Source organism: Protopterus annectens, chromosome 2.part1, assembly GCF_019279795.1.
Source record: "Protopterus annectens isolate FY-2018-M chromosome 2.part1, PAN1.0, whole genome shotgun sequence".
Taxonomy (NCBI): Eukaryota; Metazoa; Chordata; order Ceratodontiformes; family Protopteridae; genus Protopterus; species Protopterus annectens.
Window position 1 is genome coordinate 1,079,308,508 of NC_056729.1, and position 16,598 is coordinate 1,079,325,105.

General features: G+C 35.7%; 1 protein-coding gene across 2 annotated transcripts in view; it reads right to left on the bottom strand.

The window, feature by feature from the left end:
• Nucleotides 1-16,598, bottom strand: part of LOC122794329 (mucin-3A-like) — a 1,511,548-nt gene that overhangs the window by 1,351,759 nt on the left and 143,191 nt on the right. The gene's annotated exons all lie outside the window — the stretch shown is intronic.

Genomic DNA, 16,598 nt, shown 5'->3' on the forward strand with positions numbered 1-16,598 from the left:
ATTTAAGGCAGGAGATGATTGGCAGCAATTTTTGCTATCTTATTATAACACTGTTACAAGAGTGAGAGATGAGTGGCATGGGGTTTAATCAAGATGGGAGCACTGTAAAGGAGTGTAAAGGTGAAACGAGCTTGAGTTATCATTTTTCTAGCATTATCCATGAGGTATCGTTTGACTCTAGAGAGTGCACCTCGCCTCTGTTGGGTATTCTTTTGCTGCTTTTTTATGTGATGATCACATTTTAACCTTTTGCCAACAGTGACTCCTAGAAGTTTAGTTTCTATGTTTGTGCTGGTAGAGGAAGTGATTTTGAATTTTTTTATTTGTAGTCAGTTGAATGCTTTCGGTAAGTAGGGTAATTTTCTAAGGGTTAAAGAGCAGCTGTGTATCAGACAATCAGGCCACTACTGTGGAGAAAGACTCTTGGATGAATTGTTTTAATTTACATATGCTTATAGCAGAACAGATGATTGCTGTCTGCATACTGTATGATAGTGGCTTGTTTAGAAGCTAGGTGGATGTCATTGATGACTACAGTGAACAGCAGACCTAAAAGGTATGCCTGAGGGATACCCAATCTAGTGGGAAGAAAGGACAATATGTCATTTTGACATTTTGCTGCCTAATATCTATTTGACAGGTAGCTGGAGAACCAAAATAGTTAAGGTTCTTGAATTCCAAGGCAAACTATTTTTGAAGCAATTTTTGGTGGAATACTATGTAGAAAGCTGTGGAGAAATTTAGGAAAAGTACTGGGACTGTGATTCCAGAGCTTCAGTATTACTTAACAGATGTTATAAAACTAATGCGAGCTGCACATGTACAATGAAAATGATGGAAAACATGCTGTGCTGGGTGAAAGGAGGCAGTCATCAGTGAGAAAGCTGAGTCCAGACCAGATACCTTTCTCTAGATTTTTTGAAAGTGGAAACAGTAAGAGGAAGTATGTAGTAACTTTTCCACATGGGCAAAACATAGGTTACAGTAATGGATCAGTTGGTTAGGACAGAGATAAGAAATGCTAGGCCAGCATGACTGGCAGCGTTTTTTAAGTACTCAGATGTTATGTTTCCAGGGGCGTGGCCAAGGATGAACACAGGATAACAGCAGATTTCTTCAGCTCCACCAATTTCATTACATTGACAGGAATTAATTACTTAAAAAATTAATTTTTGAAGTAATTTTCTTTCTAAATATGTTTGTTTTATATAGTTCTTGAACTATATCTAAAAAAGAAAGGAAATCTTAATAATATTCCTGTCAGAAATTACTTTGGAAATTTTCCTGTCAGTTTATCAGTCTAAAATGAGTTCCAGTAAGACAAATTCTCAAGACTCCAGCATCAAGAAAGAACTTCAGTCTCTGATAATTATAGTCCAGCAACTTACTGCTAAGATGGATAAAATGGATACTAAAATAGACACTTTCATAGAAAAAACTACAAAACAAATAGACTTGTTACATATGGACCTGCAACAACAGAAGATCCAGATGACAGGCATAGAAGAAGCTGTGAATGACATGGAAAATAGAATACAAGAAGAGGAAATCAACATTGAGTTTCTGCTGAAACAAAATACACATTTACAAACAAAGCTGGATGACCTGGAAAATAGATCTAGGCGCAATAACATTAGGATTTTTGGACTGCCAGTAAATATTGAAAGTAACAATATTACTTCTTTTTTAACAAAATGGCTCCCTAAAACTTTAGATTTACCAGAAGCATTCTCTTTTGGTATCAAAAGAGCACATAGATCTATAGCTAATACTAACTCTAACAAAAACTATCCTAGATCAGTTATAGTTAGATTTCTATCATCTTTTGATAAAGAGATGGTTCTTAAATCTGCTTGGGCTAAAGCTCCTGTTAAGATTAATGAAACAACTGTGCGTTTTGACAATGACTATTCTTCCATGGTATTAGCTAAAAGAAAAGTTTTTCTGCCACTAATAAGGGAGCTTAAAAAAGCACAGTTTAAAACATACCTTCTGTTTCCTGCCAAGCTTAAAATCTTCCTTCCTGATGGTCCTAAAATTTTCGATGACTTAGACTCTGCTTTACTGTTTATCAAAAAAATAAGATTTTGGAAAAAATAGAAGAAATGGAATGGGCTAGTCCTTCGTTAAAGAGACTGGCAACTGAAACTTCGTGGAAGACTTCAGAGAAGAAGAAGAGACTAAAAAACAAATGATTTGTACTATTTTTTTTTCTCTCTCATCATTTTATTTTATTATTAATCTTTTTAAATATAGTTCCTGCATTTCCAAGAAGCAACAAATATTTTGAAAAAGATTTAATCAAAGTTATTCTCTGTGTGCAAATAAATGTTTTGTTTCATAACTAGTCAAAATATCTGGAGATTTAATGGCAAGCTGTGATTTAACTTGTTTCTCTTTCTGAAGAGGAAAAATAAGGTCAGTAATTTGATACATTTTTTTTTCCTTTAAAAGTTTATATGTTCTTCAAATGCTATTCCTAATTATACTTTCTTGATTACACTGCTTATGCTTGTTTGTAAATAATCTGTCATGCTTTAACCAATAATAATTAGAACTAAATAATAGTAAATAATATGTTTTATTTTTAAATCTATTAATATAAACAGTAAGTAACATTCTATTATATATACTTCTTATAGCTTTCTCTTACATTTTTTTTTATTTCTGCCTTACACCCTTTTACTTTCTACTCTCTTTTCTTTTCTTTATTAATATATAGAAATGCTTTTGATCATATAGACACAGTAAATAATAAGATTTGCATAGGAGTTGAGTTGGGACAAAAATGTTGAGTTTTGTTACTTATTAATAATTTTGGGCTTGAGTTCACTTACTTAGAGTCTGTAATAACCTGTAGAATGCATTGTGAAGGTTTTGTCATGTTTAGATGCATTTACACTGCTAAATGAATGTTTGTCACTAGTTTTTAATAAGTTTCCCACCAAAATGTTAAGAGAGACAATCTGGGATGTGGGCTGTCTCATGCACAGTGTCCATGAGCTACTTCAAAAGCTTCAACTCTCAGAATTCTCACAGAGAAGCTGAAAGCAGCTAGTCTAACCTTTGACCTAGATATCACACTGACACATCACAGATACAGGAATGACACTACCTAATTATACTTTCTTGATTACACTGCTTATGCTTGTTTGTAAATAATCTGTCATGCTTTAACTAATAATAATTAGAACTAAATAATAGTAAATATTATGTTTTATTTTTAACTCTATTAATATAAACAGTTAGTAATATTCTATTGTATATACTTCTTATAGCTTTCTCTTACATTTTTTTTATTTCTGCCTTACAACCTTTTACTTTCTACTCTCTTTTTATTTTCTTTATTAATATATAGAAATACTTTTGATCATATAGACACAGTAAATAATAAGATTCGCATAGGAGTTGAGTTGGGACAAAAATGTTGAGTTTTGTTACTTATTAATAATTTTGGGCTTGATTTCACTTACATAGAGTCTGTAATAACCTGTAGAATGCATTGTGAAGGTTTTGTCATGTTTAGATGCATTTACACTGCTAAATGAATGTTTGTCACTAGTTTTTAATAAGTTTCCCGCCAAAATGTTGAGAGACAATCTGGGATGTGGGCTGTCTCATGCACAGTGTCCATGAGCTACTTCAAAAGTTTCAACTCTCAGAATTCTCACAGAGAAGCTGAAAGCAGCTGGTCTCACCTTTGACCTAAATATCACACTGACACATCACAGACACAGGAATAGCAGATTAATAATATGTGTTAAAAACCTATGTCCCAAACATATACATTACTATAACTCATTTAATTCATCTGATTGACAAGCATAAATAATTTTATAACTCTATACTGGAAGAAATTGTCATGTGATATATTTTAAAGCAGTAGTATAGCATGTTTGTAAAATCTGGTTACTAAAATGTGTTTGCTGTGCATTATTTTGTATAAAGCAGACAGATTTATTGAAGGGACAGCAATGTAAGATGGTGCTCAGTAAAGATACAACTCAGTGAGATCAGATATATATATATATGTGTATGTGTGTGCGTGTGTGTGTGTTTGTGTGTGTGTGTATGTGTGTGTGTTTGGTTTTGTGTGTGTGTGTGTTTGTGTGTATGTGTCTGTGTGCGAGTGTGTGTGTGTGTGTGTGTGTGTGTGTGTGTGTGTGTGTGTGTGTATGCGTGTGTATGTGTGTGTTTGTGTGGGTGTGTATGTGTGTATGCATGTGTATATATATAACTATATATAACTATATATATATATATATACATACATATATATATACATATATATATATATATATATATATATAGATATATATAATATATTTATATGTGTGTGTGTGTGTGTATGTGTGTATGTGTGTGTATGTAGATATGTATATAAATGTTTCTGAGAATCTGCTTAACTATGAAGTATGATTTATAACAATTTCTATGAATACAATATTTTATTCTATTGGCAATAATGAGTTTGAGTAAATGCTCATATACAAGCAATTCAAGGTTTTTTTGGAAGCTGTTAACTGTATTTACATGACAGAAAATAGATGCATCCTAATATATGTAATGTCTGAATCATATTAGCCAAAGTTTTTGATTTAAATGAATGTTAGAACTTATTTTCTCTCCTCTTGATTTCTAACATCAAGATTATTTGAATGCTATTTGCATACAAGTGTTTTATATTACATGGATGTATATAGTAGTATGAACAGTTTTTTTTAAAAAAAAGGTTTATTTTAGTTTATATGATGCTGTTTTACCAAATGTGTAGTCTTGTCTTGCTAGATAATTGAATTGAAAACTGTTAACTTCAGTTAAATATAACTAGTATTAAATTGATAAGGTGGTAGCTGACGTACTGCTGCTTAGGGTAGGGGGTTAACTTGAGTGGTAAATACTACTCTAAGTTGGAGTTTACAACTCAGGCTGGATGCAAGGTTTAATCCTTACATTATTTTCACTTGTTCATTGTTATTTGTATATAGTTTTGACATCCACAATATATTTTGTACATTCATTGTCACTACAAACAAAATTGAATCCTATACGAAATCCCATAAGAGATTCAATAAATACAGCTATATTTAAAGGTACACCTAAAGGAGGAGATGTAACATTACTTATCTTGTTATTTGTTATTTTGATCATAAGATTCTTAAGTTTTAAAAATGCCAAATGACATCTTTAAAAGGAATTTCTTTAAACATTAATGGATTGAATAATCCATGTAAAAGGGCAAGCCTAATAAGATACATTAATTTACATAAGGCCAACTTAGTCTTCCTACAAGAAACCCATCTCTTGAAAAAAGATATTGATAAATTAGCCACAAACAAATATACAGTATTGGTTAGTTCAGAGCACACTCAGAAAAAAGAAGAGTGGGTATTTTATGGAATAAAAGTATGCCCATTCCTAAAACCATTAAGTCTTATCAGGATGACAAAGGAATGTTTTGTATGGTTACAATACAAATTAATGGGAAGACTTACACTTTAATTAATGTATATTGGATACCTGGAATTGGTATTAATACAGTGAAACATCATCTTGATAAGATCATATCATTCTCTATAGGAGATATTATTTTAGCTGGTGACTTTAATTGTATACTACATGAAAGTGATACTACCACTATAGGAAAGAGAAGAATTACATCTAATGCAAAACATTTAAAGGATTTTGCTAATTCTTATCATTTGAATGATATTAATAATCAGATAGATTCAAAATCATTACCATACACCTTTTTTCTAACAGATACAAAACTTATTCAAAAATAGATAGGGTCTTTATTTCTAACCAGATGGTAACAGATTTAATTAATTCCAAAATCATTTCATGTCCTATATCTGATCATAATTCAATTGTTTTGAATTCATTATAAAAATACTCATAATGTTCAGATCAAAAGGATACCAGCATACTTAACTCAACTAAAAGACTATAAAGAATATATACTTTCAGAAGTAAAACATTTTTAGACATAAATAACACTCCTGAAGTCTCCATTGTTTATGTTTGGGATGCCTTAAAATCATATCTATAGGGACAAAGTATCAGATGGTATAATAATAAAAGGAAATCTTGGGATAAGGAATTGTTAGATATTCAAAGTAAATTAGACTCTTATAAACATAATAATAAAGAAAATATTATGGACAAGAAAGTTATTGAAGAAATAAACAAACTAAATGAGAAATACAAAGAAATTTTAACTCATAAAGTTAAAATAACTTTAGAGAAATACAAGTTTTGTCTTATTCAATAAGCCCCAAATACTTACATAGACTTAAAAATAAAACAAAACGGTTGAATAAACAAAACCATATCAAAGAAATCTTTTCTCTAAGGAAAAGAAGAATGTTTCTAGTATACCAGAAATACTAGATGAATTTAGAAATCACTTTCACAAAATTAACCATAATAATATTAACATGGAACCTAAAGATAAAATAAAGGAGTTTATAACCACAAATATGAATAAAAAGCTTAATAAACAACAGATTAAACTATTGGACAAGAGTATTTCATATACAGAAGTTATTACACAAATAAATAAGCTTAAATCAAACAAAGCACCGGGTAATGATGGTATTATACCAGAGATATATAAAATCCTTTCTAAAAATACATATTCATTAATACATAAGGTTTTTATTTTGGCCCAAACTGAGTTAATAACCCCCCATCTTGGCAATATACATTTATTTCGCCAATTTTAAAACCTAATAAAGATCCAACTAGATGTTCTTCATATCGGCCCATCTCATTACTTAATGTTGATTATAAAATGTTTATAAATATCTTTGCTGATAGATTGAAGAAAATCATTCCCGGCATTATAGATATAGGTCAGACAGGCTTCATTGTCAATAGAAATACTTTTGATAATATAAGAAGAACTTTAACATTAATAGATTTTGCAAATAGGAAAAAGAAAGATTTAACACTTATTAGTCTTGATATAAGTTCAGCATTTGATTCAGTAAGTTGGGACTATCTGTTTACCTTAATGAAGTGCACAAACTTCTCGGATGCATTTGTAAATCTAATTGAACATTTATACAAAGGAGCGTTGGCTTATATTAAGGTAGGAACATATGTTTCACAAAAAATACCCATTCTTAAAGGTACAAAACAAGGATGTCCACTTTCTCCACTATTATTCACTTTAGTAATGGAGCCTTGGGCTAATTTGATCAGAAACAGTACTGACATAGAGGGTTTTGAAATAGATGAAAATACAACATCCAAAATTCAACTTTTGCAGATGATGTTCTAATTACATCAGCAGGATCTAATTCTTCTATACAGTCTCTATTTGATAACATGATGAATTTTAAAAGTATTTCTGGTTTAATATTCAATGAAGAAAAACTAAAATACTACCTATATATACACGAAAAAATATTCTCATTAGTGATTTTACTAAATATGTACCCAATTCAGGTCAGATAACTTATTTAGGTATAATACTATCTAAAGATATTAAATCTATTATATATAATAATTATAATACCTGTTTTCTTAATATACAAAATCTTTTAATACCTGGAATAATATGTTTTTACTATGGAGGAGAGACTTACAATTATTAAAATGATAATATTCCCCAAGATTTTATACTTAATACAATCAATAATACTTCCACCTACAAAAATAATTATCAAGAAACTGAACACACTAATGTTAAATTTCTTATGGGCACCTAATAGACCTAGGATTGCATTAAAGAAACATACTAATAGCTGGTCTCAAGGGGTATTTCTTTTCCAGACTTTAATTTATATACTATCTCTTCTATTGTAAAAGTTATTACTTTATTAATAGATCAGTCATATGTCACAAAATGGAAAGATTATTGGGAGCTAATTAGTATACACTTCATGAAAATCTCCTTAACACATAAAAATATGATTGTAAATAACTCCATGTTATGGTTACTAAAGGAATTTTGTACTTCACCTATTACACCTAAACATATGGTTTGTTACCCATTAAATATTATTATTAGTTATCGTAACTTTATATTCATGCACCCTAAGTATAGGGAATGGAATTTTATTGTATTTCCTATAATGTATACTCAGGGTATGCTTTTGTCATCTACTTCTGAAGGAACTCATTTAGCTATAGATAATGATCTAAAGTACTGGTATCAGTTGATATCTGATAATAAAGTTAAAAATCTAGATTTCTTAAAACAAGAATTTGATCTAAGAGAAACTTGCTGGTTAGAGGTTCAGACCTTTAGACAACATCTCATTAATAAAATAGATTTAATGTCTATAACTGTTAAAGAATCTATTCCAACACTGATTGATTACTTGATATTAAATTTACAACATAAAGTTTCTGATAAAGGTAAACTTTCATACATACATAAAGTTATCAGACAAGAAACTTTTTACAGTGTAGATTCATACTGGAATTATTTCACTTCTATTAATGGGGACCCACCAAATCAACAAGATAAACAATATATATTGGAATCTGCTTATAGAACTACGTCTTCCATTGTCTGGAGACTTTATACATGGACACAAGTACACAGATCGTTTTGTACACCTTTGATGATGAATAAAATAAATAATAAAGATAATCTATGTAAGAGATGTAATATAGAAATTAATGCTGACTGGGCTCATATGTTTTATGACTGTATAAAATTGAAAGAATACTGGAAGTCAATTAATGAATTTTTGCAGGCTCTTTTACAGATAATTTCATTATTTCTAAATCTCTTATATTATTCAACACACCTATACCTCAAAGTGTTAAAAAGGTTAAGCTTCCCTTGTTATGGTCTATTCTAGCAGTGGCTAGGAAAATAATAACTAGAAATTGGATTTCAGATACACCTCCTTCATTCAATGAATTTAAAAATGTTATGAATATAGTGTGCCATATGGAAATAAACACAATTAGGACTAGAACAAACAGAAAACATCTTATTTTATTGTATGGGATAATTTACAAAATTTGTTAAAAAAATTTTAATTTCAATAGCATGGTATTTTAGTTTAATTAATTGATCTGATTGTAGTGGATGTCTTTGTAAATACTTTAGTTGTTTTGTTGAATATTATAATAATACCTATTTTTAATTACTTGTATAAAATTGTTATGATATTTCTCTTATATGTTAAAACAATAAACCTGTTTTGAAAAAAAAAGATGTTATGTTTCCAGGGGAAATGGTAGTATTTAAAGTTTAGTATTGTTTTTTTGATTGCAGAAATTAAGACTGCCTTAACTGGAACTGTTTTAGGGACTAACAAGACAGGACAGGAATATGTGCCAGCCTGAACTGAGGGTTTAATAAGAGAGGTTGCTGTTTAGATGAAGTAGGTATTGAATTTGCTAGCTATGTTGTCAGTTTTGTTAGATGAAATGCTGCCTTTAGCTAATTCCGCCTAAAACGCCAATTTTCTAGAGTTTCTGTGATTTAAAAAGCTTGTTTCAGCTACATATTGTACTTATTTTACTGCCTGCACCTCAACAAAGTCGTTTTAGTGTTTAAATTACCTGTTTAACTGTTGTAGGCTACACATTCAAGTGTGATAGCCATTTCTGTGCATTTAAAATGTTTTTTTGATTGTATCTGCTTTATTTTCTGAAAAAAACAAACAAAAACAAAACTTGTTTTCCCACCTTTCTAAGCTAATATAGTCCAGGTTTCAGGTTAGTGCTGAATTAAAGGCTGTATTACAAGTTTCTGTGTTTGCCCATATCTTACGTGGATAGAAGGAAGTTTCTCTGTTCACTGTGAGAGAGGGAGCTTTGAGCAGCCTATCTGTCCCTGGAGGAGTGGTTTCAGCCCAGAAATGAGTAGTTTATTGGCCATTTTGGGCTAAGTTCTATCTCTTTCATTTCCCTGCTATAAAACCTGCATTTGCAAGTTTTTTGTGCTAGTATACAGCCCAGCAAGCTCCTGCCTGGTGCCCTGCAGAGTTCTACAGCAGCAGAGAGACAAAAGAGAGACTTTGGAGTGATTAAGTATCATTTTTCTGCATTTTCTTGCTGCCTTTAGCTCATTCCACATAAAACGCCAATTTTCTAGAGTGTCTGTGATTTAAAAAGCTTGTTTCAGCTACATATTGTACTTATTTTACTGCCTGCACTTTAACAAAGTCATTTTTGTGTTTAAATTACCTGTTTAACTGTTGTAGCCTACACACGCAAGAGTGATAGCCATTTTTGTGCATTTAAAGTGTTTTTTTTATTGTATCTGCTTTATTTTCTAAAAAAAAAAAACAAAAAATATACTTTCCCGCCTTTCTAAGCTAATATTGTCGAGTTTTCAGGTTAGTGCTAAATTCAAGGCTGTATTACAAGTTTCTGTATTTGCCCATATCTTACATGGATAGAAGGAAGTTTCTCTGTTCACTGTGAGAGAGGGAGCTTTGAGCAGCCTATCTGTCCCTGGAGGAGTGATTTCAGCCCATAAATGAGTAGTTTATTGGCCATTTTAGACTAATTTCTATCTCTTTCATTTCCCTGCTATAAAACCTGCATTTGCAAGTTTTTTGTGCTAGTATACAGCCCAGCAAGCTCCTGCCTGGTGCCCTGCAGAGTTCTGCAGCAGCAGAGAGACAAAAGTGAGACTTTGGAGTGATTAAGTATATTTTTTCTGCATTTTCTTGCTGCCTTTAGCTCATTCCACATAAAACGCAGATTTTCTAGAGTGTCTGTGATCTAAAAAGCTTGTTTCAGCTACATAGGTTCATAGGTTCATACTAGGCTATCTGCCCTAGGGCATTTATAAGCCTAGCCAGAGTGTGTTTGGCTTTTGCCACCCATTTTAAAATAATTTTGCTATGCCCTTTTTCGAGGTTAGTATACTGTGCCTCTGTCTAACAGTGACACAGAAGTGATACCCGCGGTAAACCTACGATCTCCCATTCACTCATCAAGATTCCTCTTGAAGAGAGTCAATGAGGGACTCTGCCTAACCTGGACTGGGATTTTATTCCAGAGTGAAGGGAGCCTCTGGGTTATGAATCTGTCCCTCCAGCATGTCCTATTTATTTCAGTGCTGAGGTTCAAGTCTCTCGAGCACGTAGCTCAATGGGATTTGGATTTTCTGAGGTGCAGCATGTCCATTAATTCCGGGTTGGACATGGCTTTATACGTCAGGCACAGATTGCCTCTGAGCAGGCGGTATGCCACTGAGTAGAGCTAGAGTTTCTTTAACCGGGCAGCATATGGCATCTATTTGAGCCCTTTGATCCCCTTGGTGAGGTACTTTTGGGGTCTTTCCAGTTGCTGCAAGTGTCTGGTAAGGTACATCCCAAAAGGGGCATTGTACTCAATTATGGGCCTGATGAGGGATGAGTAAAGAGGCACCATGACCTCCTCTGATCTAGATGTGAATCCCTTCATGCTTAGGTGGGCTACATAAAATGTTTTTCTAACCACTTTGGCCACGTGATTGTCAAATGAGCGATTGCTATCAACTTGGGTCCCCAGGTCCCTAACTACTTCTTCTGTACTTAATGGATTACCACCTATGTGGTAGTTTGTTGGCACTTTGTTTTTGCCAAAGGGGATGACTATACACCTTTTGGCATTTAGCTTGAGGCCATGGCTCTGGCACCAGTTGTCTGTTTCTATGAGGCCCTTTTGGAGGATGCTTGTGTCGGCTGGAGAGTCGATTATTGTGCCCAGTTTGCAGTCATCTGTGAACTTGGTCAGCCACAGTCCTTCCATGTTGGCCTGTACCTCCAAGAAATATATACAGAACAAGAGAGCTCCCAGGACTGAGCCTTGTGGGACGCCACTTGTAACTGGTTTGGAGTCTGACATGGCTCCAGCAATTCTAACCATGTGGGTTCTGTCCTTGAGCCAGTTTGCAACCCATCTAGTGACATAGGGGTTTATATTTAAGCTGGTGAGCTTATCTATAATGCCCGAGTGGGGTATTATATCGAAGGCTTTTGCGAGGTCCAGGTAGGCTGTGTGGACCACCTTCCCCTCGTCAATGGCCTTGGTGACTGTTTCAAAGAAATCAACCAGGTTTAAGAGGCAGGATCTGCCCTTAACAAAGCCGAACTGGGTAGGATCCAGTGTCTGTAGGTCCCCAATATCTTTATTTATGAGGTCCATGATGATCCTTTCCATAGCTTTGCAGACCAAGCTAGTCAGGCTTACGGGGTGATAGTTTCCAGGATCCGTTGAGGCACCACCTTTGTGGAGAGGGACCACTGTTGCTGTACGCCACTTTTTGGGTGCATATCCTGTAGTAAGGCTGAGATTGAACAGTAGTTTTATGTTTGGGTTTAGCTCTTCTTGGAGATCATGTAGGACGCAGCCCGGGACACCACCTGGTCCCTTTGATGCTGTGTTTTTTGCTTTGGAGAGGGCAGCTCTTACCTGAGCATCTGAGATGTCAGGGGGGCAGCACTCTGCTGGGATAGATATTTGCCCTTTTGGTGGGGATGGGGGGAAAGTTTGTGCTGAACCTGTCAGCTAGGATGTTGGCATGTCTGTGGGTTTGATGTATTTTTGTCATTTTGGAGTAATTCTGAGCATATCTGGGAATTCCCACCCATGTTCCTAACATAACTAAAGAAAGCCTTGTGATTATCCTTTGTGTCCTGTGCAATTTTCTCTCGAAGCTGGCCTTAGACGATTTTATGAGTGCCCGTAGTTTTTTGCTAATACTGATCAGAGATGCCTTCCCTTTTTGGGATTTTGCTCTATCATGTAGAAGCTTCCTCCTTCTATTGTATAGTTTGTTTATAGCTGGGGTCCACCAGACAGGACGTCTGCCTTTGGAGGATTGGGTCTTGGTTTTATTTGGGATTGCATGAGCCATGCATTCCTGAAGGTGTTCATAGAATGCGTTTATAAAGGATTCTGTGGTCTGGGCCGTATTTTCCACAGGCTCAGGGGCTTTGAAGGATTCCACCTCGATTTTGAGGAGTGTGAAATTTGCTTTAGAGAAGTTTTTCACTGTGGTTTTCTGGGCAGGGGGTGGGGTTGGGATGTGAATATCCAATGAGATTAGTTTATGGTCTGATCTTACCAGTAAGGGATACACTTCTGGTCTGGAGCATAGAGTCCCCATGTTGGTGATGATCCGGTCCAGTACATTTTCCGCTCTTGTGGGAGTGGTAACAAGTTGTTCCATAGCATTTGAGTTTATAAATTCTAGGAACCTTTGGGCTAGGGTGTTGGAGCTAGAGTAATGCTCCCAGTCTATGTTTGGGTAGTTGAAGTCACCCAATATAATGGTGTTTGGAGAGACCTTCATATTTTCCAGTGTTCTCAGGAAGGCCGAGTGGGGTTCTTGGGTTTGGGAGGGTGGCCTGTAGCAGGCTATAAATGGGAAGGCAGTTTTACCCACTGTTAGTTGCACATGGATAGTCTCTGATGCTTTGTGCTGTGCCACCAACCTGGAGGTGTGGGTATCTTTGACGAATATTGATACTCCCCCTCCTTTTTTGGTTCGGTCCAAGTTTTGTGGCCGAAAACCATGGTATGTGGTATAACCTGGTAGTGCTGGGGTGCTTTCATGGGCCTTGAACCAGGTTTCTGTTACTGCAAAGATATCGATGTTCTCCATGCTAAGGAGAGTTTTGAGTGCATGCATCTTGAGGTTTAGACTTCTGGCGTTGAGTAGCATTACTCTTAGTTTCTTATCCCTTGTGATACCTATGGAGGTGGGTTTGTCTTTTGAGCCTTGCCTAAAAAAGGCACTATGGGGGAAGCAAGAGCCTTTGCCAATATCCAAAATCCCAGGGCTGACAGGTGCAAGCTGTCCCTAGCGAAGCATCGTGGCTTGTCGAGCATGTCATCCCAGGCTGACAGGCATTGGATCTCCTTTGATTGACACCAATACTTTAGCCAATTGTTGAAATTGATCATCTTGTCTTCATATTGTGGCATCATTCTTCGTGAGGGTAAGATGCTACTCAAGGTCAGGGTCATACCGGCCTGGGCTACATGCTCAGAGAGCTCGTCTATGTCTCTTTTCATGTAGTCCAGGGAGGTACATCTCAGGTCATTCACACCAGCATGGACAATGACCGAGTCATATTTGTACTTGCCTTGGAGTGACCTGAGTGCTTGTGTTATGTGGTGGATCCTAGCGCCCGACAGGCAGCTCACCGTGACCGTCTCCTTGTTCAGCCTGGTCAGTGGGAAGTCAGTGTGCCTGATGATAGAGTCACCTATTACAAGTGTATCAGGTGAGTTGTTTAGCCTTGAGGGCTGTGACTGGCTTTGTGAGCTATGTGTTGCATGTGTTTTGTTTTGGGGTAGCGGTTGCTTGGGTGTCTGCTTTGGAGGTCTCTACTGCTTAGGCAGATGTTTATTTAGAGCCTCCGAGTATGTTTTGGTTTGTTTATGTGTTTGGTTTGCTGTCATGGTAGGTCTATGTGAGACTGGAATTGTAGTGAGTGTGGTTTCCCTCTCCTCCTGACTGGTTACGCCAGTACTGAGTTGAGAGAGCTTAGCCTCCAGTTTGGCTATATGGTTGCATCTCTCACTTGTGTTGGAATTTGTTGGGAGGAGGAGAGGGTTGTCTGTGTACATGATGCAGTTGTAACATTACCTCAAGATTCCCAGATTCACCAGCTGGTCTGGAGAGGAGATTGACAACTGACCTTTGGACATGCTAGAATAGTATTGGGAATTCCTTTATAACTGAAAAATGGGCCAATGGGGAACAAGGTACTCAAGGGGAGTTTGTGAGGATGTAGTGCTTTTAATTTTTTAGTGCTGAGTTATATAATTGCTTTAGTGAGCAAGTGCCAGGTAACTTAAATGCAATGTGTTACAGGTAACTTAAATGCAGAAACGATAAACAGTAACTTTCTTTAAAGTGAAAAAAGGAAATAAGTACAGTAAGCAATGCAGATATTACTAGGGATCCACAGAAGCGCTGAAAAGCCGTGTTTTAGGTGGAATTAGCATTTCAAGGAAATAACAAGCAAACAAACAACAAGCATACAAACAAAGCTAGATTCAGCAGGCCTGGATCTTATCTATGCTACAGCAAACAAGGTGTACCAATTTCAGTAAGAAACAGTTCAAATATGCAGGCACTATAAGCCTTTAACCAGAAATTCCCAGCTCAGAAGGGCAGATTCCAGCCTCTCCTCCCACAAGAGTGCAGACCACGAACCTTCTTAATGTAAAATAACTGGCCTGAAGCCCAAGTTCTTAAACCAGAACTAATACACTTTTAGAATAACAGACACTTAGCCCTCAATCAGCAGTTCCCAACTTAGAAGGATGTAAACTACCTGTCCTGCCACCACAGTGCAGGCCACAAACCTTCCTAATGTAAAACAACTGGTCTGAAGCCCAAGTGCATAATCCAAAAGACTTAGAATGATAGCTACACTTTAATCAAGTTACTACCAAGCAGTAATAAATACAATTGAATACTTTAAAGAATGCCTGGATTAGTGCTCAAGTTATACAAACAAAGCCAGACTCAACAGGCCAGCATCCAGTCTATGCCACAGCAAACAATGTGTACCAATTTCAGTAAGAAGCAGTTCAAATATGCAGGCACTATAAGCCTTTAACCAGAAATTCCCAGCTCAGAAGGGCAGAGTCCAGCCTCTCCTCCCATAAGAGTGCAGACCACGAACCCTCTTAATGTAAAATAACTGGCCTGAAGCCCAAGTGCTTAATCCAAAATTAATACACTTTTAGAATAACAGACACTGAGCCCTCAATCAGCAGTTCCCAACTTAGAAGGATGTAAGCTACCTGTTCTGCCACTACAGTGCAGACCACAAACCTTCTTAATGTAAAACAACTGGTCTGAAGCCTAAGTGCTTAAACTAAAAGGCTTAGAATGAGTTACACCAAGCAGTAATAAATACAATTGAGTACTATTAAGATGACGCAAAAGCAAAATAAAGCAGGAAGAAACACAAATACAGTAAAAGCAGATAACATTTTTTCTTTTTTCTGAGTGAGCAAATGAGATGGGCCCAGGAGTTACAGGACAGAAACAAGTGCAAATGTAGGCCTTCAAATCAGAAAGTTGAGAGAGATGGAAGATTGCCCAAACGGCCAATAACTACAAATTCTGGGCCAGAACCACTCCTTATGTGGTAGACAGGTTACCTAATGCTTACCACTCTCACTGATAAGCTAGAAGGCTTCCTTCCAACACAGAAAGGCTTGGGGGGCTCAGAAGCTTACAAACAGTCCTGATACAGAAATCTGTATCTGGAACACTAATTGCAGGAAAGGTAGGAAACAGGCTTACAATTTTTTTTTTCAGAAAAGTAGCAAAAACAGTAATAAAAACAATTCACATGCAGTGCAAGCTGGCACACTTGAGTATGTAGCAATATTAGTCCACACACAGTTTGAAAAAATGTAATTAAATTAAAAAGGACTAAAAGCAAGTGGAGAAAGGGTTTATTAGGTAGAATGCGGTAAAGAGATGGGACAGGGGAGTGTCCTAGATCAAATCTACAGTGGGGCGGGCACTGCAAAAGCCACCAAATTTAAACTACAACCAAGAACAGGGTGGGGAAGACAGATTCAGCAGAGATGTGAGGAATCACAGTGCAAATTATAAAACCAGAAAAATATATACTGATCTCTGTATATTTGCA